This window comes from Solanum verrucosum, unplaced genomic scaffold (assembly GCF_900185275.1).
Source record: "Solanum verrucosum unplaced genomic scaffold, falcon-dt-bn FXZP01000140.1, whole genome shotgun sequence".
In the NCBI taxonomy this organism is placed as follows: Eukaryota; Viridiplantae; Streptophyta; class Magnoliopsida; order Solanales; family Solanaceae; genus Solanum; species Solanum verrucosum.
Window position 1 is genome coordinate 449,438 of NW_026020112.1, and position 26,302 is coordinate 475,739.

Sequence of the window (26,302 nt, forward strand, 5' to 3'; positions counted from 1 at the left end):
AAAAGGTCAGCAACTTCTTTTCTCATACTGCTTATAAGTACAAAATGTCTCGAAAAATCAACAACATCAATGAAGAGTTGAGGGCTATTAATCAGTTAGCCAATGACCTCGGTCTCAAATCACTGATGGTTCCTTCTCAGAAAATAATTCTGATTCGAGAAACAGATTCCGTCGTTGTTGCTTCGGATGTTGTTGGTAGAGACAAAGATGTTGCTGAAATAAAAGAGAAGATTTGAACATGAGAAAGGATGTTGTTCTGTGCACCATTCCCATAGTGGGTATGGGGGGTTTAGGGAAAACAACTGTGGCTAAGAGAATTTTCAATGACGAATACATCAAGCAGCAGTTCGAAAAGAGAGTTTGGTTGTGCCTACCTGAAATGTCAAAAACGAAGAGCTTTCTTGAACTGATACTCGAATCACTGACAAAGAGGAAAGGTGAGGTCCAAAGCAGAGATATAATAGTCAAGATGCTACAAGATGCATTGGGAGAAAAAAAGTATTTGCTGGTCCTGGATGATTTGTGGCGTGTTGACTCTACATCGTGGCATGAGTTCATGGACACCTTGAAAGGAATCAATACATCCAAAGGAAACTGCATTCTCGTGACTACTCATATCAAACAAGTGGCATCCACAATAGCAATAGATCTTCATATGTTGGGGAAATTAACAGACTATCATTGTTGGTCCATTTTCAAACAAAGAGCGTTTGTTGGTGGGGAAGTTCCGGAGGAAATACTGAGCATGGAAAACAAGATTGTTGAAATGTGTCAAGGTCTATCGTTGGCAGCAAGTGTGTTGGGAAGCCTCTTATTCAACAAGGATAAACATGACTGGCAGGCAATTCTTGATGGCAACCCCCTTGTTGCAGGGGAAGATGATCTTCGGGAAAATAACATAAAGAAGATCCTAAAACTAAGCTATGATTATCTACCATCTCCACATCTGAAGAAATGTTTTGGTTACTTTGCAATGTTTCCAAAAGATTTTGAGTTTGAGAAGGACCAACTAATCCAACTTTGGATGGCAGAAGGGTTTCTTCGTCCATGTCAAGAGACCCCCGTGATGGAAGACGTCGGGAACAAGTTTTTCCAACTCTTGTTGCAATTTTCTTTGCTGCAAGATGTTAAGCTAGATGAGCTCAACAATATAACACATTGTAAGATGCATGATCTTGTGCATGATTTGGCTGGGGATATTTTAAAGTCTAAACTATTTGATCAAAAGAGTGTAGGAGGAGAAAATCTTTCTCAAGTCCGATACTTTGGATGGGACTCACCAAGTGATAAAATAGATAAGATAAACAAGCCTGGACGTTTGTGCACATTATTCTGGAAAAGAAATATATCTGAAGATATGCTGTTGAGCTTTCAGTTCTTGAGAGTTATAAATTTGTCCAGGTCAGGCATTGAGGTGTTGTCAGCCAAAATCGGCAAGCTAATATACTTGAGATATCTTGATCTCTCTGTAACATCCGGCAATTTGAAATGACTATGGAAAAGCTTGAAATTTGAAATAGTCATTTTTGGAAAATAATGAAAGGAATTCAGAATCTGGAAAATTTGGCTAAGTTCAAAAATCTGGAAATTTGGCTAAGTGTGGAAATCAGTGAGTTTTTGGCCAACTTTGAGTAGTCGTAACTCCTAGCTCAGGATGAGTTAGGAGTATTTCCAGTTATGGTTGTGAAGCTTGTGGAACGATCTTTCCAACACCACTGATTTTACTCAATTCCGAGTTCATATGAGCGAGTTATGCCCTTTGAAAGTTGGGGAAGTTGGCAGGGAGTCCGTCTGGAAATTTAAGGGCATTTTGGTCTTTTCACAAATCATTTCTTTTGAGGTTATATTGTTGTGTTAGGCTGTTTGTGGATCATTTTTGTTCCATTTTAAAAGAGAGAAAGTTAGGGTTCTTGAGAGTGAAGAAGAGAAGAAGAAGAGAAGAAGAGGAGAAAGAGGAGATCAACAAGTTTCCATCGTGGAATTTCGTCGGGGATGATCCCTATCAAGGTATGTGAGTTATTTAGTGTGGGTTGATCCTTTCTCCCACACACCAAGCTCATTTTATGATTTGAGAAAATATTGGATTTGTTGTTGAAGTTGTTAGTTGTTGTTGATGTTGTTAGTTGTGTTGTGGAAGTTATTGTTGGTTGTGGGACATGATTTGGTTGTGTTCTTGACCTGAAACCTATTGTATATTGAGGGATTTTATGATCCTTAGTGTTGGTTGGTTCATACTCCCACACACCAACTCGTTTTTAATTCCAAGAAAAGATTTATTTTGGTTGTTGGTTGTGTTGTTGAAGTTCTTGCTGATTTGGGACAGGATCTGGTTGCGTTTTTTAGTGGAGTCCACTGTATGTTGAGGGGTTTATGACCCCAAGTGTTTGGGATAAGAACCTTTGAGGTTAAGAGGGTTTAGAGTTGGCAACATGAAGGAGAAAAGTTGGGCAGCTTGCCTGAAGCAAGTCTGCGTTGCAGCTGTGTTCCCTCTGCGAACAAAATCTGCCCTGTTTTCAGAATCTAAATTTCGAAATTTTCTTAAGTCTAGCTGTCCTAAATTATTTCCTAAACATCATGGGTCCTTCCAAACACAAATCATTACCCTTGAATTCATAATTCCAATTTAAGGAGAGTAAAGTTAGAAGTCAAGTGAAGTTAGTTTCCAAGTCAAGTCGAGTTAGAAGTCAAGTGAAATTAGAAGTCAAGCTTAGAAGTTAAGAAGTTAGTTCAAGCAAGTCCTCCAAGCTTTTCAAGAGTCTTTATTGAACGTTTTAACTTCATTCTAAGGCTTAAGTTGCAAGTCAAGTAAAGAGTAAAGAGTCAAGAGTTTAAAGTTGAGTTCATTTTCTCAAAGTTATTAGGGAACTATGTATTCCCAAAGAAGTTTTAAAGAAATGTTTTTACATTTAAACAAGGTTGGAAACTGAGATTTCCAAAAGAGCCTTCGGGCGAGTTTTTGAGTAATTATCTCATATCAGCAGGAATAAATATATTTTAAAAACATAAGAGCCAGTAAATTTTTGGGAGTAGTATCGAGCACCGAATTGGGGGAGCGTTCAAAGAACCCGCAGCCCCCATAGAACCATGTTAGCCACCATGGGTAGAAAAGGATCATACTTTTTAGATGAACCCTTTTCAGATTAGACTAGTGGATCCATTAGGCAGTTCAGGTCTTATAACTTTGGCCGGGTATAAGATGCTTTGGCAGCGTGAGGTCGATCGCTGTATCATCACTATAGCTCTTATGTGATGGTTGTCGGTTGGAGAAACTCGCACAACAGTTATTGTATTTTTATATACATCAGTTCATTGTATTTCTATATACATTTCAGGCTTATTGTATCTTTGTATACACACAGAGTTTATAGCATGTTTTAAACAGTCTTTCTTTATATCACACTTGTTTTAAATTGCCTTATATTGAAAGAAGTCAGTCAGGTTGAGTTGAGTTGAGCAAGGTAAACTTTTCAGTTTCTTCCAAATTTCCTTCTAGCCTATGTTGCTTAGTTTTCCAGCTCGCATACTCGTACATTCCATGTACTGATGCCAGTTGGCCTGCATCGTCTTATGATGGAGATACAGGTACCCAGGATCAGTATCCTACACGTCGTTGATCCAGCTGAGCACTCCAGAGTCAGTGGTGAGCCTCCTTGCATTCCGGAGGACTCAATTATTTTGTGTTCTTAGTTTTTGTTTTATTAGGATGTTGCGGGGTCTGTCCCAACATCCATCTCAGTATTTTAGAGGCTTCATAGACAGACAACCAGTCAGTTAGTTTTGAGTCTCTCATCTATATATATATATATATGTAAATATTCTATTTTGATATTCGAGTTGCCTTTATGGCCATATTTTATAAGTTAAGTTGTTTTGTAATATTGCATTGCATTGAGTTATTCTGTTATGTTAGGTTTCCGCTGAGTTAAGAAAGCCAGGCCAAGGGTTCGCTTGGGGCCAAAAATGGTCTTCGGGTGCCGGTACCGCCTAGGGTGTAGGCTCGGGGCGTGACAAACTTGGTATCAGAGCACATAGTTCAAGAGTCCTAGGGAGTCTATGAAGCCGTGTCTGTAGAGTCCTAGTTATCGGTGTGAAGCGCGCCGCATCTATAATTGGCAGGCTGCAACATTTAGGAAGATTTCTCATTTCTTTCACACTCATTTCATGCGTTAGAGTTGATCTCTAAAAAGTTTCTTTCTAATCCGTGCTTGCGCGTGTTTTCAGATAATCATGCCTCCACGAAGAGTTGGTAGAGGGCGTCTTCCTAGATGTTATGTTGATGAGCAAGAGTTACCTTATGCACCGGGAGTGCAAGATCAAGGGGAAGTTTCTAATGCCGAGTTCAGAGAGGCAATTAGAATGTTGAGTCAAGTTGTAGCTAATCAGATTGGTCAGCAAAGGGGAGCTCGACAGGAAGGAGCTGACACTTCTAGGATTCGTGAGTTCTTGGGGATGAATCCTCCGAGTTTCATGGGTTCGAGCACTACTGAGGATCCAGAGGATTTCATTGAGGAGTTGAAGAAGATTTTTGATGTGATGCATGTGGCAGATATTGAGCGGGTTGAACTAGCTGCGTATCAGCTGAAGGATGTTGCTAGAACATGGTTTGACCAGTGGAAAGGGGGCAGAGCTGAGAATGCACCACCTGCAAGTTGGGCCGGTTTTGAGGAAGCTTTCTTGGGGCATTTATTTTCTCGAGAATTGAGAGAGGCCAAGGTACGTGAGTTCCTCACACTTAAGCAGGAGTCCTTGAGTGTTCATGAGTACAGTTTGAAGTTCACACAATTATCCCGCTATGCTCCGGAGATGGTTGCAGACATGAGGAATAGAATGAGCTTGTTTGTTGCTGGGCTGTCTCGGTTGTCAAGTAAGGAAGGTAGGGCTACAATGCTTATTGGGGACATGGACATATCAAGGTTGATGGTTTATGTGCAGCAGGTTGAGGAAGAGAAGCTGAGGGACATAGAAGAGTTCAGAAATAAGAGAGCTAAGATCGGGAACGAGTCCGGGCAGCAGAGAGGTAATTCAAACCGTTCCTCCTTTCAGCATAGGCAAAAGGGACCTGCTCCATCGTCTGCTAGAGCACCTGCACCCAGATACATAGGTGAATTTAATGGCCAGAATTCGAAGGACTTCAAGGCTAGACTAGCACAATCTTCGGGTGGTGTGGCGCAAGGGAGTAGTAAGCCTCATGTTTGCGCCAAGTGTGGTAGAAACCACTCAGGTATTTGTCGAGAGGGCTCCATTGGTTGTTTCAAGTGTGGTCAGAATGGACATTTCATGCGAGAGTGTCCAAAGAATAGGCAGGGTAATGGGGGCAATAAAGCACAGTCTTCTTCAGTTGTTCCACCAGACAGGACGACACCTAGAGGAATTACGTCTAGTGTAGGTGGAGGAGCAAACCGCCTTTATGCAATCACTAGTCGCCATGAGCAAGAGAATTCTCCAAACGTTGTCACTGGTATGATCTAGGTCTTCGCTTTTGATGTGTATGCTTTGCTAGATCCAGGAGCAAGTTTATCTTTTGTAACTCCTTATGTTGCAAATAAGTTTGAGGTTCTTCCTGAAGGACTTTGTGAATCCTTTTGTGTTTCTACACCTATTGAGGAGTCTATTCTAGCGGAAAGAGTTTATCGTGATTATCCTGTTTCTATCAATCACAAGAGCACTATGGTTGATTTGGTTGAGTTAGACATGGTAGATTTTGATGTCATTCTAGGTATGGATTGGCTTCATGCTTGTTATGCATCGATAGATTATAGAACTCGAGCAGTCAAGTTTTAGTTTCTGAATGAGCCAGTCATAGAGTGGAGTAGCAGTTCAACAGTGCCTAAGGGTCGTTTTATTTCGTACCTTAAGGCAAGAAAGTTAGTTTCGAAGGGTTGTATCTATCACTTAGTCCGAGTTCATGACTCTAGTGTTGAGGTACCTCATTTCCAGTCAGTTCTTATAGTAAGAGAGTTTCCAGAAGTTTTTCCTAATGATCTACCTGGAATTCCTCCTGAGAGAGAAATATATTTCGGCATAGATCTCATTCCAGATACTCGTCCTATCTCTATTCCGCCATATAGAATGGCACCAGCAGAGTTGAAAGAGTTGAAAGAGCAGTTGAAAGATCTCCTAGAAAAGGGTTTCATTCGACTGAGTGTCTCACCTTGGGGTGCTCCGGTTTTGTTTGTGAGGAAGAAAAATGGTTCCCTTAGAATGTTTATAGACTACCGCCAGTTGAATAAGGTTACCATCAAGAACAAGTACCCTCTTCCGAGGATTGATGATCTTTTCGATCAGCTTCAGGGTGCCACATGTTTTTCAAAGATTGACCTCCGATCAGGCTATCATCAGTTAAGGGTAAGGGAATGTGATATCCCAAAGACAGCTTTCAGAACCAGGTATGGTCATCATGAGTTTTTGGTCATGTCCTTTGGTTTGACCAATGCGCCGGCAGCTTTCATGGATTTGATGAATAGAGTCTTTAAACCTTATTTAGATATGTTTGTTATTGTCTTTATTGATGATATACTAGTCTATTCAAGGAATGAAGAAGATCATGCTAGTCATCTCAGAACAGTTCTTCAGACTTTGAAAGACAGAGAGTTGTATGCCAAGTTCTCTAAGTGTGAGTTTTGGCTTAAGTCTGTGGCGTTCCTAGGCCACATTGTGTCCGGTGATGAAATTAAAGTTGATACTCGAAAAATTGAGGCAGTGCAGAATTGGCCTAGACCCACATCTCCAACTGAAATTAGGAGTTTCTTGGGTTTGGCTGGCTATTATAGAAGGTTTGTTGAAGGGTTCTCGACTATTGCATCTCCTTTGATCAAGTTGACTCAGAAGACAGTGAAATTTCAATGGTCTGAAGCTTGTGAGAACAACTTTCAGGAATTGAAAAAGAGGTTGATTTCAGCTCCAGTTTTGACGTTACCAGAAGGCACTCAAGGTTTGTAGTGTATTGTGATGCAGCTAGAGTTGGTTTGGGTTGTGTCTTAATACAGAATGGCAAAGTTATAGCTTATGCCTCCAGACAGTTGAAGGTTCATGAGAAGAACTACCCAACCCATGACTTAGAATTGGCTGCTGTAGTATTTGCTTTAAAGATATGGCGTCATTACTTGTATGGTGTGCATGTCGACATATTCACTGATCACAAGAGCCTTCAATATGTGCTTACCCAGAGAGAGATTAATCTCAGACAGATGAGGTGGTTAGAGTTACTCAAGGATTATGACCTGAGTATTCTTTACCACCCAGGTAAGGCTAATGTTGTTGCTGATTCTTTGAGCAGGTTGTCTATGGGTAGCACCGCCCATATTGAAGAAGGAAGGAGAGAGTTAGCAAAAGATGTGCACAGACTGGCATGCCTGGGAGTCAGATTTACAGATTCCACAGAAGGAGAAATAGCGGTGACGAGCAGGGCCGAGTCATCATTAATGTCAGAAGTGAAAGAGAAGCAAGATCAAGATCCCATTTTGCTTGAGTTGAAGGCAAATGTTCAGAAGCAAAGAGTATTAGCTTTTGAACAAGGGGAAAATGGTGTTTTGAGATTTCAAGGTAGGTTGTGCGTACCTATGGTAGATGGACTCCAAGAGAGGATTATGGAGGAAGCTCACAGCTCCAGATATTCTATTCATCCGGGTTCCACCAAGATGTATCGTGATTTACGTGAAGTTTATTGGTGGAATGGCATGAAGAAGGGCATTGCTGAGTTTGTTGCTAAGTGTCCAAATTGCCAACAAGTGAAAGTTGAACACCAAAGGCCCGGTGGTTTGGCTCAAAGGATAGAACTTCCAGAGTGGAAGTGGGAGATGATCAATATGGATTGCATCACAGGGTTGCCAAGGTCTCGCAGACAACATGATTCTATTTGGGTGATTGTCGACAGAATGACAAAGTCAGCTTATTTTCTACCCGTAAAGACTACCAATACAGCAGAAGATTATGCCAAGTTGTATGTTCAAGATATAGTGAGACTTCATGGAGTCCCAATCTCCATTATTTCAGATAGAGGTGCACAGTTTACTGCACAGTTCTGGAAATCTTTTCAGAAGGGCTTGGGTTCAAAGGTGAACTTAAGTACTGCCTTTCACCCTCAGACTGATGGGCAAGCAGAGCACACTATTCAGACCTTAGAGGATATGTTGAGGGCTTGTGTAATCGATTTCAAAGGGAGTTGGGATGATTACCTACCTCTCATTGAGTTTGCCTACAACAACAGTTATCACTCTAGCATCCAGATGGCTCTATATGAAGCTCTTTATGGGAGAAGATGTAGATCTCCTATTGGATGGTTTGAAGTTGGTGAAGCACAGTTGATAGGAACAGATTTAGTTCACCAAGCTATGGAGAAGGTGAAAGTGATTCAAGCGAGGTTGAAAATGGCACAGAGTCCTCAGAAATCCTACACCGATGTTAGGAGAAGGGCGTTAGAATTTGAAATAGACGATTGGGTATATTTGAAGGTTTCACCCATGAAAGGCGTTATGGGGTTTGGTAAGAAGGGTAAACTTAATCCCCGGTATATTGGACCTTACCGCATAGCCAAGAGGATTGGCAATGTTGCTTATGAGTTGGAGTTACCACAGGAACTAGCAGCGGTTCATCCGGTATTTCACATCTCCATGTTGAAAAAGTGCATAGGCGATCCTTCATTGATCCTACCGACTAAAAGTATCAAGATCAAGGATAACTTATCTTATGAGGAGATTCCTGTTCAAATTTTAGATCGGCAATTTCTTAAGTTGAGAACAAAGGATGTAGCCTCAGTCAAGGCCCTTTAGAGGAACCAATTTGTTGAGTAAGCTACTTGGGAAGCCGAAGAAGACATGAAGAAGAGATATCCATATCTCTTTGAATCCGCAGATCAAGGTATTAATTTCCTTCTTAGTGCTCTTTTAATTATAATGAGCATGTTGTTGTTGTTGTTGTGTTTGCATAGTTGCTCGTTGGGTGTTTGAGTTGTTGTTGCACCCTTAGCCTTATAAGAGTAACCTCATTCGAGGACGAATGTTCCCAAGGGGGAGATATTGTAACATCCGGCAATTTGAAATAACTATGGAAAAGCTTGAAATTTGAAATAGTCATTTCTGGAAAATAATGAAAGGAATTCAGAATCTGGAAAATTTGGCTAAGTTCAAAAATCTGGAAATTTGGCTAAGTGTGGAAATCAGTGAGTTTTTGGCCAACTTTGAGTAGTCGTAACTCCTAGCTCAAGATGGGTTAGGAGTAGTTCCAGTTATGGTTGTGAAGCTTGTGGAACGATCTTTCCAACGCCACTGAGTTTGCTCAATTCCGAGTTCGTATGAGCGAGTTATGCCCTTTGAAAGTTGGGGCAATTGGCAGGGAGTCCGTCCGGAAATTTAAGGGCATTTTGGTCTTTTCACAAATCATTTCTTTTGAGGTTATATTGTTGTGTTAGGCTGTTTGTGGATCATTTTTGTTCCATTTTAAAAGAGAGAAAGTTAGGGTTCTTGAGAGTGAAGAAGAGAAGAAGAAGAGAAGAAGAGGAGAAAGAGGAGATCAACAAGTTTCCGTCGTGGAATTTCGTCGGGGATGATCCCTATCAAGGTATGTGAGTTCTTTAGTGTGGGTTGATCCTTTCTCCCACACACCAAGCTCATTTTATGATTTGAGAAAATATTGGATTTGTTGTTGAAGTTGTTAGTTGTTGTTGATGTTGTTAGTTGTGTTGTGGAAGTTATTGTTGGTTGTGGGACATGATTTGGTTGTGTTCTTGACCTGAAACCTATTGTATATTGAGGGATTTTATGATCCTTAGTGTTGGTTGGTTCATACCCCCACACACCAACTCGTTTTTACTTCCAAGAAAAGATTTATTTTGGTTGTTGGTTGTGTTGTTGAAGTTCTTGCTGATTTGGGACAGGATCTGGTTGCATTTTTGAGTGGAATCCACTGTATGTTGAGGGGTTTATGACCCCAAGTGTTTGGGATAAGAACCTTTGAGGTTGAGAGGGTTTAGAGTTGGCAACATGAAGGAGAAAAGTTGGGCAGCTTGCCTGAAGCAAGTCTGCGTTGCAGCTGTGTTCCCTCTGCGAACAAAATCTGCCCTGTTTTCAGAATCTAAATTTCGAAATTTTCTTAAGTCTAGCTGTCCTAAATTATTTCCTAAACATCATGGGTCCTTCCAAACACAAATCATTACCCTTGAATTCATAATTCCAATTTAAGGAGAGTAAAGTTAGAAGTCAAGTGAAGTTAGTTTCCAAGTCAAGTCGAGTTAGAAGTCAAGTGAAATTAGAAGTCAAGCTTAGAAGTTAAGAAGTTAGTTCAAGCAAGTCCTCCAAGCTTTTCAAGAGTCTTTATTGAACGTTTTAACTTCATTCTAAGGCTCAAGTTGCAAGTCAAGTAAAGAGTAAAGAGTCAAGAGTTTAAAGTTGAGTTCATTTTCTCAAAGTTATTAGGGAACTATGTATTCCCAAAGAAGTTTTAAATAAATGTTTTTACATTTAAACAAGGTTGGAAACTGAGATTTCCAAAAGAGCCTTCGGGCGAGTTTTTGAGTAATTATCTCATATCAGCAGGAATAAATATGTTTTAAAAAACATAAGAGCCAGTAAATTTTTGGGAGTAGTATCGAGCACCGAATTGGTGGAGCGTTCAAAGAACCCACAGCCCCCATAGAACCATGTTAGCCACCATGGGTAGAAAAAGATCATACTTTTTAGATGAACCCTTTTCAGATTAGACTAGTGGATCCATTAGGCAGTTCAGGTCTTATACCTTTGGCAGGGTATAAGATGCTTTGGCAGCGTGAGGTCGATCGTTGTATCATCACTATAGCTCTTATGTGATGGTTGTCAGTTAGAGAAACTCCCACAGCAGTTATTGTATTTTCATACACAGAGATTATTGTATTTTTATATACATCAGTTCATTGTATTTCTATATATATTTCAGGCTTATTGTATCTTTGTATACACACAGAGTTTATAGCACGTTTTAAACAGTCTTTCTTTATATCGCACTTGTTTTAAATTGCCTTATATTGAAAGAAGTCAGTCAGGTTGAGTTGAGTTGAGCAAGGTAAACTTTTCAGTTTCTTCCAAATTTCCTTCTAGCCTATGTTGCTTAGTTTTCCAGCTCGCATACTCGTACATTCCATGTACTGATGCCAGTTGGCCTACATCGTCTTATAATGGAGATACAGGTACCCCGGATCAGCATCCTGCACGTAGTTGATCCAGCTGAGCACTCCAGAGTCAGTGGTGAGCCTCCTTGCATTCCGGAGGACTCAATTATTTTGTGTTCTTAGTTTTTGTTTTATTAGGATATTTCGGGGTCTGTCCCAACATCCATCTCAGTATTTTAGAGGCTTCATAGACAGACAGTCAGTCAGTTAGTTTTAAGTCTCTCATCTATATATATATGTAAATATCCTATTTTGAGATTCGAGTTGCCTTTATGGCCATATTTTATAAGTTAAGTTGTTTTGTAATATTGCATTGCATTGAGTTATTCTGTTGGGTTAGGTTTCCGCTGAGTTAATAAAGCCAGACCAATGGTTCGCTTGGGGCCTGAAATGGTCTCCGGGTGTCGGTCCCACCCAGGGTGTAGGCTCGGGGCGTGACACTTTCCAGCACTGAGATCAAAGACTTGCCCAACTCCGTTTGCAAGCTCTAACATTTAGAGTCAATGGTTGTTTTTCACTGAGGAAGCTTTCGGAAGAAATGGCAAATATGATAAGTTTGAGACACATATATTACCAATCAGAAATTGATTATCAGTTTCAGATGCCACTTAATATGGGGCAATTGATCAGTCTTCAGACGCTACAATTTTTCTACGTAGGTGTAGAGAAAGGTCGTCAAATAGAAGAATTAGGCCGTTTGAAAAACCTTAGAGGTGAATTGACAATCAAACGTCTACAATTAGTCGGCAATAAATGTCACGCCCCGAGTCTACACCCTGGGTGGGACCGGCACCCGGAGACCATTCTTGGCCCCAAGCGAACCCTTGGCCTAACTTTCTTAACTCAGCAGAAACCTACCCCAACAGAATAACTCAATGCAATGCAATATTACAAAACAACTTAACTTATAAAATATGGCCATAAAGGCAACTCGAATCTCAAAATAGAATATTCACATATATATATAGATGAGAGACTCAAAACTAACTGACTGACTGTCTGTCTATGAAGCCTCTAAAATACTGAGATGGATGTTGGGACAGACCCCGCAACATCCTAATAAAACAAAAACTAAGAACACAAAATAATTGAGTCCTCCGGAATGCAAGGAGGCTCACCACTGACTCTGGAGTGCTCAACTGGATCAACGACGTGCAGGATGCTGATCCGGGGTACCTGTATCTGCATCATAAGACGATGCAGGCCAACTGGCATCAGTACATGGAATGTACAAGTATGCGAGCTGGAAAACTAAGCAACATAGGCTAGAAGGAAATTTGGAAGAAACTGAAAAGTTTACCTTGCTCAACTCAACTCAACCTGACTGACTTCTTTTAATATAAGGCAATTTAAAACAAGTGCGATATAAAGAAAGACTGTTTAAAACATGATATAAACTCTGTGTGTATACAAGGATACAATAAGTCTGAGATGTATATAGAAATACAATTGAACAGATGTATATAAAATACAATAATTTCTTTGTATAAAAATACAATAACTGCTGTGGGAGTTTCTCTAACCGACAACCATCACATTAGAGCTATAGTGATGATACAGCGATCGACCTCACGCTGCCAAAGCATCTTATACCCGGCCAAAGGTATAAGACCTGAACTGCCTAATGCATCCACTAGTCTAATATGAAAAGGATTCATCTAAAAAGTATGATCCTTTTCTACCCATGGTGGCTAACATGGTTCTATGGGGGCTGTGGGTTCTTTGAACGCTCCCCCAATTCGGTGCTCGATACTACTCCCAAAAATGTACTGGCTCTTATGTTTTTAAAACATATGTCTTCCTGTTGATTTAGATAATTACTCAAAAAAAAACTATCCCGAAGGCTTTTTGGAAATCTCAGTTTCCAACCTTGTTTAGATGTAAAGACATTTCTTTAAAACTTCTTTGGGAATACATAGTTCCCTAATAACTTTGAGAAATGAACTCAACTTTTAACTCTTGACTCTTTACTCTTTACTTGATTTGCAACTTGAGCCTTAGAATGAAGTTAAAACGTTCAATAAAGACTCTTGAAAAGCTTGGAGGACTTGCTTGAACTAACTTCTTAACTTCTAAGCTTGACTTCTAACTCGACTTGACTTGGAAACTAACTTCACTTGACTTGGAAACTAACTTCACTTGAATTGGAAACTAACTTTACTTGACTTGGAACTAACTCTCCTTGAATTGGATTATGAATTCAAGGGTAATGATTTGTGTTTGGAAGGACCCCATGATGATTAGGAATAATTTAGGACAGCTAGACTTAAGAAAAATTTCGAAATTACCTTCTGAAAACAGAACATATTCTGTTCACAGAGGGAACAAATCTGTGACGCAGACTTGCTTCAGGTAAGCTGCCCAACTTTTCTCCTTCATGTTGCCAACTCTAAACCCTCTCAACCTCAAAGGTTCTTTTCCCAAACACTTGGGGTCATAAACCCCTCAACATACAGTGGATTCCACTAAAAAACGCAACCAGATCCTGTCCCAAATCAGCAAGAACTTCAACAACACAACCAACAACTTCAACAACCAAAATAAATCTTTTCTTGGAATTAAAAACGAGTTGGTGTGTGGGGGTATGAACCAACCAACACTAAGGATCATAAAATCCCTCAATATACAATAGATTTCAGCTCAAGAACACAACCAAATCATGTCCCACAACCAACAATAACTTCCACAACACAACTAACAACATCAACAACAACTAACAACTTCAACAACTTCAACAACAAATCCAATCTTTTCTCAAATCATAAAATGAGCTTGGTGTGTGGGGGAAATGATCAACCCACACTAAAGAACTCACATACCTTGATAGGGATCACCCCCGACGAAATTCCACGACGGAAACTTGTTGATCTCCTCTTTCTCCTCTTCTTCTCTTCTTCTTCTCTTCTTCACTCTCAAGAACCCTAACTTTCTCTCTTTTAAAATGGAACAAAAATGATCCACAAACAGCCTAACACAACAATATAACCTCAAAAGAAATGATTTGTGAAAAGACCAAAATGCCCTTAAATTTCCGGACGGACTCCCTGCCAACTGCCCCAACTTTGAAAGGGCATAACTCGCTCATACGAACTTGGAATCGAGCAAACTCGATAGCGTTGAAAAGATCGTTCCACAAGCTTCACAACCATAACTGGAAATACTCCTAACTCATCCTGAGATAGGAGTTACGACTACTCAAAGTTGGCCAAAAACTCACTGATTTCCACACTTAGCCAAATTTCCAGATTTTTGAACTTAGCCAAATTTCCAGATTCTGGACTTAGCCCAATTTTCCAGATTCTGAATTCCTTTCATTATTTTCCAAAAATGACTATTTCAAATTTCAAGCTTTTCCATAGTTATTTCAAATTGCCGGATGTTACAATAAAGAAGAGGCTCAAACAACATATTTACAGGAGAAACCAAATATCTACAAGCTGGTGTATTTATGGTCCCATGATGAATCAGAAGGCTGTGAGATCAATGATGAGCATGTGTTGGATGGTCTTCAACCACATCCTAACTTGAAAACCTTAGTAGTGGAGAACTATTGGGGGACTATATTTCCTTCATGGTTCAGTGCAGAATTGCTGCCAAATTTGGTCATGTTGAAATTAAGTGGTTGCAAGAGGTGCAAAGATATTCCATCGCTTGGTCAACTGAAGTTCCTTAGGCATCTTGAGCTGATAGGATTCCTTGAATTGGAATGCATTGGACCTACATTTTATGGTGTTGATAATGGATCAAGCAGCAATAATAGCAATATCCAAGTGTTCCCGTCATTGAAAGAACTAGTATTGAAGGATATGCATAGCCTTATAGAGTGGAAGGGAGATGAAGTTGGAGTAAGAATGTTTCCTGGGCTTGAGAGGTTGACGATTACAGAGTGTCCACTGTTAAAAAGTGCTCCAACTCAATTGGAAACCCTGCGTGAATTAGAAATTGGAAGAGTTGACTGCGAAATGCCATTGTTGAACTTGTGCTGCAACTTAACATGTCTTGTGGATCTTGCTGTCAGGGACGTGAAAGAGATCACTTGTCTACCTGATGCTACACAGCAATGCTTCTCTTCAACACCTATGGATCTCAGATTGCAAAGAGTTTTGTGAATTGCCACAGAGCTTGTACAATCTCCATTCCCTTAAGAGCTTAGGAATATCCTTCTGCCCCAATTTCAGTTCTTTTCCTGTTCCCAGTGGAGAGAATTATTTAACTTCCCTCCAAAGGCTTGAGTTAGAGTATTGTGATGGATTGACCAGTTTACCAAATGGAATGCTAGAACAATGCCGGTCTCTAAAGATGTTGAGGGTCAGCGACTGTAAGAACTTGGTTTCCTTCCCTTTACATGTATGGGAAGTGCCTTCACTTTCCATTTTGGATATGTCAAATTGTGCCAAATTGATTAGTTTACCCACATGAGGCCTTCACCGTCTCACTGGGTTACGGTATTTGAACATTGGTCCTTTCTCGGAGATTGTGGATTTTGAGGTATTCCAATTGATTTTTAATGGCATTCAGCTGCTATTGTCCCTTCGTACATTGATGGTGTACAGACATGGGCACTGGGATTCTCTGCCCTATCAGCTTATGCAACTCTCTTCCCTAACTGAGATCAGATTAAGTGATTTCGGTATTGAGGAGCTTCCTCATAGTCTTTGCAATCTTACTTCTCTTGAAACATTATATCTAGTGACGTGCAAATGGCTACAACATGTGGACTTCACAGATGCCATGCCCAAATTACATTATCTTGAGATCTGTGGTTGTCCATTGTTAGAAGCTCTATCGGATGGGCTCAGCAACCTTGTTTGTTTGGAAACGCTATGTTTTTGGAACTGCAAAATACTAGAGCGTCTGCCATCCAGAGATGTCATGCAAGCCTCACCAAATTAAGTACCCTACGAATTGAAGGCTGCCCAGAGTTAGAAGAAAGTTGCACCAATAGGAGTGGCCCAAACTCCCAGTGGTCCAACATTTCCCATATTCCAAATATTAAAGTAGGCTGGATGGCAATTTGGGACTGTTTTTCTCTTTCACTTTCTTAGTCGATTTTTTAAATATTATTTTCCACTAGTTTCAGAAAAAGAGCTTTGTATGTAATTTAATATTTTTGTTACTGTAGTTATTTTGACATAAAAAAATGCAAAATTATCAATCAATTGCATTTGTGCGGCTTTCAGCATTCTGCTTGTCCACTTGAACCTGATTGTTGTTCTTCTAATTCTTCAAGTATGGTATATCTTGATATGATTTAATCATGAAAATTTATGGGTTTTTTTTTCTTATGGGTTTCTAGTTCCAAGGTCATGGTAGAACATCGCAATGGTAAATCAAGCCAAATCATATGAACGGCAGGCAATTATGAGGAATGCTATAACAAGTTTGTCGAGTTTTTTTTTGTATTCTTTTTCTCTCATGAAACAATTTTACTGTTTAAGGGGGTTTGGTATGTTTCATACAGGAACCACCAGTTTTATTTTGGTATGAAGAACAGAATCTTCATCTGTAGACTCATTATGGGATATTTTCATGAGTATTTGGTTCACTGAACAACCCTTTTCCAAGAACTGAAGTCTACATATGAAACATCAAAAAACTCAAAGTGTATAGGGTGCTCAATGAGAAGCGTCTATCCTCTATCTTTTCGTGGCTGTGTTTTCCTTTTTATTCTCCATGTAAGTTTTTGCAATTTTATTTGACCACTAAAATCTGAAATCTACTCTCATCGAGACTTGGTATTTGACTTATTCTAATGCCGAGATAACTCCTGTAGCATTTTATAGCTTACAAATGAGTTTCAGCATTTGGACCATATAAATTATATACTTCTTCAATTTATCAAGTAATTTCCTATAATATGACCTTCCCTGTTTTCTTAGGATCTTTCCAGTTTACTTTTTTTAATTCTCTTTATTGCATCAGTCTACTATCTATGAAATTGTGTAACTGTTAAAAATCAGGTTTGGAAGGCAATGTGGTGTTGGTTTGCAAGCAGATTTAGGAAATAAGTTGTACGGAAGAGCCTACATTAGTTTCAGTTGATTCAGTGCTTTTCTCATATAATTCTTCTTCACTTTTCTTTTGCCAGAGCTTTGATCCATAATATTTGATGATAGAAGTGCCAGCTGGGTGGAGGATAAACTTGACAAGGGTTTTCATTTTGTAAAATGGGATGTTGATCAACTAGAGAAGAAAATAGGGTTCTCTTGGTATCACTTTTCTTCAGCCTCACAAGTAACAACTGGGCTATGCCAGAACATACATCAGATATGGCGGAGAGCAATTCATTTGTGTATTTGGTGGACAATATGGAAGGAAAGAAATGGGAGGTGTTTTGAGGGCAGGTCTAATACTCTGCAGAAGATTAAATGGAATTGCATCATAAATTTTCATTTTTGGTGTAAACTAGCAAATGTAGAAGATGTTCAATCGGTAGATTTTTTAGGCTCTTTGTAATTAGCCTTGGTTATAACTCTTTGTTGAATTTTTTTTGGAGGTCTCCAGCATATCCCTAATGCTGAGGAATACAAATTACTAATTTTAAAAAAAATTACGGTAGAAGTGTGTATTGAATTCTCATGGTTCTGATTAAATTTTGTTGTATTAATGTCTGACCTCTCCCCTCTTCCAACCTGTAATAAAGAAGAAGGACATAGGACTTGAATGGAAATGGATTGACCAGTTTGAGGGGCATCCATCCATTAAGCTGAAGGATTCTCTATTCTGCTTATTGAACCAAAATTTCGATGTAAGCTTCTACTAAATTATTAATGTCCTACATTCCTTGGTTTGCATTGTTTTTGTTGCTCACTTCTCTAAGATGTGTTTTTTAAGTGTCATGATTGGCAACAGAAATTGCATCTCGTAAACTGGATCGTTTGCATTTATGTGTTTCAATACACTAGTCTTCGCTCACGTGCGTTGCACGTGTACCCTATCAATTAATATTGAGTTTTTAAAAATGACACAAGTATAAAATATATAAATGAGACATAAAAGTAGAATTTTTTTAAAAGAAATATACTCGTAAACTTAAAACAATGAAGGGTTATATGTATACTCCAAATTTTGTGAATCAATTGAAACACCAAGTAATTTTACCTTATTATCAAATATAGATATTGGGAACCATATAGTTATTCACTGGTCACTTGTATTACATATTTGCATGACTTTTCATTTTTTCATTTTAATTGTTACCATAAAAGTGAGATTAAACGTTATTATTTTAATTGTTACCATAAAAGTGACATTACTACGATGACTTTCTGAAAGTCAACGTCTCTACGATCCTATAATATGTGTTGACAGTAATAAATACATTTCTTAAAGGATGAAAAAGTCTGTCAAAGGAGATAAAGAAGCGATAAGTACTGAAATTATTATTTTTCCAACAAAAATTGAAATCCCAAGGTAAAAAATAGAAAAGTATCACATAACGTATAAAATTGAGCAATACCTCGAGAATACATTTCAAAATTACTAAAAAACTCATCAAAAAATAGACATCAAAAAAACATTCAAGGGTACAACATATTAACAAGACGACGCAAAAATAAAATAATAACCGCGAAAACCTTTTCTAGTCTAGATAGAAAGCACACTGAGGCTAAGCAAATCAAATACCATAAAACTAACAAAAAAGATGATACTCAAAGAATACATCAAAATCACTAAACATTAAGAAAGAAGAATCAAAAGCACATAGCACTAAAAAAACCACACAAAATTAAACAATACAGACAAATTGTATTACAGATTATTAGCACAATTTGATGAAAACAAGATCAAAATCTTGAAGAAAATATATTAAAATACAATAAAAAAATTCAAGATTAAACAAATAAAGTAATAAAAAAGAAAGGCATAATACATATATTGGACCTTAAACTTGGCTTCAAATTTTAACTTTGACCTCCAACTTTCAAAGTGCACAAATAGACACTTTAACTATCCAACCTTTTAATAAATAAAAACGCGTGTCTTACCTGGCAAAACGCGTGATGTGCACGCATTTTGCGCGAGTGAGAAGTAATTTTTGAGGCACACAACAGTGAAAAAAATGCTGAAATGACAACTCTACCCTTAATTAATTTTATTTTATTTTAGTTCTAAAATGGACTTGTAAAGTGTTTAATTAGTTGGCAGCCATTGAGTGGCTCACTAATACACGTGGCAGCGTTTGCATTTCACGCTCTTGGCTCCAAAAATCGCGTGTTTGTTTATTAAAAGGTTGGATAGTTAAAGTGCTTGTTTGTGCACTATGAAAGTTGGAGGTCAAATTTAAAATTTGAAGCCAAGTTTAAGGTCAAATATATGTATTATCCCAAAAAGAAAAAACATAAAGATTCAATATGAAAGAAATAACCTTTAGTGTCTTTGCTACTTCTTGTATATCTTTTCTCTATTAACAACAAACAGTGATAAGAAATAGTCACTGACACAAGTCCCAAGCCAAAATTTAAGTTGTTTTTTGATAAAGAAGAATTGATATACACATTTATTAAGGAAAATGGAACTTTTGGTCTTTCCTCGTCATTGTAACTGTTTCCCAAAGAATTTGAACCATTGTGTCTAGAGGCAAGAATTTAAATAAAATTATTATTTAATATTAAATTAATTATATATTAATATTTTATTTAGTTTAGAGATAAAATAAGGGCAGAATGGTAATTCAACTTTTAAGTTAGGAGCTTCCCACTTATAATAATATATGATGATAAATGGTGATAGTTCAGGTAGGAAAAAGAAACAACATGTAGTTGGGGTGTGAGCTGGCAAAAAAGTAGTAGTTCAGGTGTGTTTTAAATTTTTCATAAACATCCCTTTTTAATCTTCGGTGGTCCTATTTTTGTTCACTAGCTTGATTAAGGATCTAAGTTGATAGTTGGTGAAAACGTATTGTTCACTCACTGTAATAACATGATTTCTAATCTCAGGGTGCTGGAACATTGTCAAGACCCGATTTCTCGAGTCATGATGACACCTACTATACCCTACCAGTAGGTAAGCCAACCCGTAACCCAGAACATCAAGCAATAAGCGAAAGGGCAAAAACTAGCGAAAACAATAATCTAAACAAGAATAACAAGGCGGAAGCAACCCAAAATAAATATATACAGAAATCCCTCCCAGAACCTGGAAGTCACTAGTACAGAGCTATCTAATAAAGAGTACAAGTCCCAAAAGTGGACCATAACAGAGCGTGTCTCAAAGGCAACAAGACTAGCTAAAACAAAAGAAGGAGACAGAACAAACCCCAAAATGCCAAGTGCTCGCCCTCGTCTCCGAATCACAGTTGCAAAAGAAGGCTGGAACTAATCACCACTGGTAACTGGTACTGGGACCTGCATCACGAAATAGATGCAGAGCGTAGCATGAGTACCAACACAACAGGTACTCAGTAGGCATCATAGGCCGACTAAGCAAAAAAGGTAAAAACAATAAGAAAGAATAGAATCTAGACACAGAGAGGTCAAGCGGATAAGAAAAGAAAGCACACGCTTAAATAAAACCTGAACGAACCCCCATAAGCCCGACAGGTACACAGAAAAGCTAAGTCGAATGAGAAAGAAGAAAATCGGGCTCCTAGCCCAAAGTAACTAAGATAATCCATCAGACTCCACCCAGCCAGCAGTGCACTCCCAGCCCAGCTAGAAAGAGTGACCCTAGGGGGCACCCAACCAAACAGTCCACTCCCAGCCCAGCTAGAAAGAGGGACCCGTGAGTGAGGTAGATATCGCGAGTCGTCTTACCATGCAGTCAGCTCCCAACCCAGCTAGAAAGAGCGACCCGGGGACACCCAGCCAGCAGCACACTCCCAGCCCAGCTAGAAAGAGAGGCCCGGGGGCGATCGCCAATATCACCGAGTCTACCCAGCCAGCGATACGTTCCCAGCCCAGCTAGAAAGAACAACCCCGGGGGTGATGGTATCTCAAATAGGATTCAATCCAACAACAACCACCGTGGAACGCCGTCCACTCTAAGACATCACAAAAAAGGCTCAAAGCCTATACTATCTCAATCCCATACCTCGAGTGATGCACCAAACCTTCGAGAATGCGTCAGATGAGAAGGAGAAGATACAAAAGTGCAGCAAGTAGCAATAACGCCTAATCTAAGGCTCAAACTATCAGACTCAAGTCTGCTATTCCAGTCTACAAGGAGCTAAGTCATCCGAACGACGTCGGCAACAAGTCAAGGCTATCCAGCCCACACGGGTCATAAGTCTAAGGCAACGCTAGCCTAACCTAGACTAAGGACATCATGCTTACGGTTAAGGATGAACAAGGCATGCAATACAAAGCATACAATAACATTTAGCACATAAGCATGCAACTCTACTAAACCGGTTAACATGATACTATACCCGAAATGTGGCCAATCGATCCTAACATAAGGTATCTAATCAAAGTAAGGTAGTAAACTGGTACCCACCCCCAATTCACTCCAATCAACATGTTTTTACACAATTAAGCTCAATCTAAAAGAAAGGAAGCCGTAGCCTACCTTAAGGCCGATCGCGCGCTCTCCAATCACTTTACCAGAGCTTTTCCTTCCCGAACGACCTTTGAACGCTGTCACTCTATCAAATATAGGGTCACAACGTTAGTACAATCGTTTAGACACCAAAATCACAACAAATGGAGACGGGTCAATTTTGGAGTCAAAACGGGAATCGTGGGACCCACACCGAACTGTCCGAATTTGACTCCGTCAAGAGACCCTAAACAACACCCCAAACTTATGTCCCAAAATGGAACACAATTCGAGGCTCAAAACATAGCAAAAACCAACAAGCAAGAAACCACACTTTAATTAACTAAAAAAAAGAAAGCAGCAGCAGTCCAAACTCGAAATAAACGAAAATTGAAAGGTGCCCAGCACTCTTTGAACACTCTACGACGAAGTATCGACAATTCTCAACATGTGGGTCTTCGAATAATCCAAAACCGAGCTAAAATGAGTGATATATGACCAAAACAATAATACCAAAAACAAAGGCTCGAAAAAGGTACTGCAGTCAGGTTTTATTGCGAAATTACCTCGAACTACGTGCACTCAACAACTTTCGAACACCCTATAGCGAAGCCACCAAAAATACGAAGCTCCAGCACTTCAAATCGCCTAAATCAGACAAAAGATGAGAGAGTTATGAGGGTTTAAGTTTTTGGGAAATGTTGCTGAAAATCTGCATTATATAGCAGATTTTCTGCAATTTTTCCGACAACTAAAAACTCCGACGGGGTGCTCCGATCTCGTTCGGAACCCCGTGCACGCAAACGAGATATGCAACCATATCAAATTTGATATTCCGCACTCAACGGCGCAGTCGAAATTTCCATCAAAGATCATCTCGATAAAAAGTGGGTCCCACTTTCAAAGGCCATTTTAAGTCAAAACCCACATAAGGGCTCGGAAAGATATCGAAAACCTCGGGACACAAAAGAGGGGTCAATCTAGACCAAACTCGACATTCCGGAGCTAACTGCACTAACGAAATTCTCATCTGAGCGCGTTTACTCAGAATGTTGACCAAAGTCAAACTTAGGCTTAAACTTAAAGTTAAAACGCCTAATCGCACCGACTCACACTGAAACCCTCGGGAGTCAAGTCGGCCATGCTACTAGCCTAAAATGACCCTTCCGGAGCTGATGGAATCGTCAGAATTAGATTCCGATGTCATCTTCTTGAACTTCTGATAAAAAATGATCGTTCAAAGTTCATAAGCTCCAAAACACAAAAACTCGCACCAAGACCAAACGAACGACCAGGTGACCGAAATGTCAGTCCCAGCAAGTCATAAAATGACTTGGGGTCGCTACAGGAATGCTCTAAACGACACACAGAAGGCAAGACACAGAAATGACTTGGAGGGTCATTACAAACATACATGTTTCAAATCAATGATGAGCATATTATGGATTCCACAAGGGCTGGAAGCATTGCACATTCAATCAATTGTTTTTGTGTAGTACGTAAAATCCTTCTTACCTAGTTCCCTTGGTTTTTTTCTCTTGGGGTAAATTGTTGTTTCCACACTAGCACCTGCATTACATGAACGAAGATGATGTGAGGCTCATTCTCTTGGGGTAATTTGCTGTTTTGCGCCTGAAAACAGACTTGTGGAATTGATCTTGTTGTTTGGAATGAAAACTCGTGAGGCTCGTGTCTACGAGGACTGAGGAACTTGATTTCTTAAGCATTATTCAAAATCATGATGGAAAGTTTGCTGAAATTTTTAGTAATTTGGTAATGTTCTCCTTTGTTGGTTCTAAACTGCATTTTTTTCAACAAACAACTTCACTATGTTAATACATATTAGGTCTCAGAGTAAAAATATGCAATAACATATATTAGCAGGTAATCAGATTTAACTTTTTCAGATTATAACGTAACCCTCAGAGCGTCAGTAATAAGAATGGAAACAGATAAATTAGTTAAACGGTTCTAAACTGCCCAATATATGTCAACTACTAATTGGTAAGTGACTGCCATTCATTAGAAATAAAAACAACATAGAACCACCACCCAAAAATATTTATTTAAAGGATGATTAGCTGTTAATCCACAAAAGCATTCTTTATTCAAATTATTATTAATGAATTATATTCTCTTTCTTGTAGAGGCTGGCAAACAACTAGCAAAAGAAGACTTCTCCAAAAACTTTGAGAAGATTTTGGTGTAGAAGAAAACAACTTTGTAACGAGCATCGCAACAATGGCCGATCTTGTAATTGGTGCTACTGTTAAAGTTGTGCTTGATAAGCTGCTTTCTCTCACTATTGAGGAGGCTAAAATTTTAAGGATAAAGAATACGCCCCCAAGAACATAACTTCTGTTTCTAAACACTACAACAAATTTTAGAAAAAACTACACAACTTATGCTGGATAATTTAATTTCTACAGAACTTGTGCCGAGCGAGGCAAAAGTTATCTAAACTTATGCTGAGCGAATTAGGTCTCGACAGATATATTTTGGTCCCCCAAATTTTCAAAATTAAACACCAAGTCTGTTTGAAGGGCAATACGTGCAAAAAATTGATTTGAATGTGACTTCCTTTTTGGTATCCTTATTTTCTTGTGGCAGACTCATAACAGACTGTCATTCATTAAGAATAATAAAATGAAAAAAAAAGTACAAAAATAAAAAAAGACCGTCATTCATTAGAAATAAAAACAACACACAACCACCACCCAAAATTATTTATTTAAAGGATGATTAGCTGTTAATCCAAAAAAAAACATTCTTTATTCAAATTGTTCTCTTTCTTGTAGAGGCCGGCAAACAACTAGCAAAAGAATACTTATGCAAGAAATTTGAGAAGATTTTGGTGTATAGAGGAAGAAAACAAATTTGTAAAGAGCATTGCAACGATGGCCGATCTTGTAATTGGTGCTACTATTAAAGTTGTGCTTGACAAGCTGCTTTCTCTCGCTATTGAGGAGGCCAAAACTTTAAGGAACTGCAAGAAAAATCTAAGAATTCTGACAAAATATGTATCCATGATCCAAGCTCTCATTCATGATGCTGAAAAACGACAGGTTGATGATCAGGCTGTTGAACAATGGCTCAAGATGCTTGAGAGAGCTGCTGAAGATGCTGAAAACGTGTTTGATGAATTCAGATATGAATCTCTCAAAGCACAAGTGATGAACATCCGAACCAAACCAATGAAAAAGGTCAGCAACTTCTTTTCTCATACTGCTTATAAGTACAAAATGTCTCAAAAAATCAACAACATCAATGAAGAGTTGAGGGCCATCAATCAGTTAGCCAATGACCTCGGTCTCAAATCACTGATGGTTCCTTCTCAGAAAATAATTCTAATTCGAGAAACAGATTCCGTAGTTGTTGCTTCGGATGTTGTTGGTAGAGACAAAGATGTTGTTGAAATAAAAGAGAAGATTTTGAACATGAGAAAAGATGTTGTTCTGTGCACCATTCGCATAGTGGGTATGGGGGGTTTAGGGAAAACAACTGTGGCTAAGAGAATTTTCAATGACGAACACATCAAGCAGCAGTTCGAAAAGAGTGTTTGGTTGTGCCCACCTGAAATGTCAGAAACTAAGAGCTTTCTTGAACTGATCCTCGAATCACTGACAAAGAGGAAAGGTGAGGTCCAAAGCAGAGATTTAATAGTCAAGATGCTTCAAGAAGCATTGGGAGAAAAAAAGTATTTGCTTGTCCTGGATGATTTGTGGCGTGTTGACTCTATATCGTGCATGAGTTCATGGACACCTTGAAAGGAATCAATACATCCAAAGGAAACTGCATTCTCGTGACTACTCGTATCAAACAAGTGGCATCCACAATAACAGTAGATCTTCATATGTTGGGGAAATTAACAGACTATCATTGTTGGTCCATTTTCAAACAAAGAGCGTTTGTTGGTGGGGAAGTTCCGGAGGAAATACTGAGCATGAAAAACAAGATTGTTGAAATGTGTCAAGGTCTCCGTTGGCAGCAAGTGTGTTGGGAAGCCTCTTATTCAACAAGGATAAACATGACTGGCAGGCAATTCTTGATGGCAACCCCCTTGTTGCAGGGGAAGATGATCTTCGGGAAAATAGCATAAAGAAGATCCTAAAACTAAGCTATGATTATCTACCATCTCCACATCTGAAGAAATGTTTTGGTTACTTTGCAATGTTTCCAAAAGATTTTGAGTTTGAGAAGGACCAACTAATCCAACTGTCACGCCCCGAGCCTACACCCTGGGCGGGACCGGCACTCGGAGACCATCGCTGGCCCCAAGCGAACCCTTGGCCTGGCTTTCTTAACTCAGCGGAAACCTAACTCAACAAAACTTCATGCAAAGCAAAATCATAAGACAACTTAACTGATACAAATCTGGCAATAAAGGCACCTCGGTCTCAAAATAGAGTATTTACATATATACATAGGTAAGAGACTCGAAACTAGCTGACTGACTGTCTGTCTATGAAGCCTCTAAAATACTGAGATGGATGTTGGGACAGACCCCACAACATCCTAATAAAACAAAAGAAAACCTAGAACACAAAATAATTGAGTCCCTCCGGAATGCAAGGAGGCTCACCACTGACTCTGGAGTGCTCAGTTGGATCAACGACGTGCAGGATGCTGATCCGGGGTACCTGAATCTGCATCATCAAATGATGCAGGCCAACTGGCATCAGTACA

The 26,302-nt window shown here is 39.1% G+C and overlaps 2 protein-coding genes and 3 long non-coding RNA genes across 5 annotated transcripts in view; 3 read left to right on the top strand and 2 right to left on the bottom strand.

Moving 5' to 3' along the window:
* Nucleotides 1-26,302, top strand: part of LOC125825593 (putative disease resistance protein RGA1) — a 163,088-nt gene that overhangs the window by 46,400 nt on the left and 90,386 nt on the right. The window lies entirely within an intron of this gene.
* The window catches only part of LOC125825553 (uncharacterized), a 61,442-nt gene that overhangs the window by 31,950 nt on the left and 3,190 nt on the right, over nucleotides 1-26,302 (bottom strand). The gene's annotated exons all lie outside the window — the stretch shown is intronic.
* LOC125825549 (putative disease resistance protein RGA3) overlaps nucleotides 1-26,302 on the top strand; it is a 70,684-nt gene that overhangs the window by 2,024 nt on the left and 42,358 nt on the right. The window lies entirely within an intron of this gene.
* Nucleotides 293-25,358, bottom strand: LOC125825555 (uncharacterized). Its single transcript, XR_007442870.1, has 2 exons — nucleotides 25,190-25,358; nucleotides 293-374 (listed from the first exon to the last, which is right to left on the bottom strand). It is a non-coding gene; the product is annotated as an uncharacterized LOC125825555 (long non-coding RNA).
* Nucleotides 11,834-26,302, top strand: part of LOC125825554 (uncharacterized) — a 38,619-nt gene continuing 24,150 nt past the window's right edge. The window contains exon 1 of the long non-coding RNA XR_007442869.1: nucleotides 11,834-11,868. This is a non-coding gene — a long non-coding RNA (uncharacterized LOC125825554). The remainder of the gene's footprint in view (nucleotides 11,869-26,302) is intronic.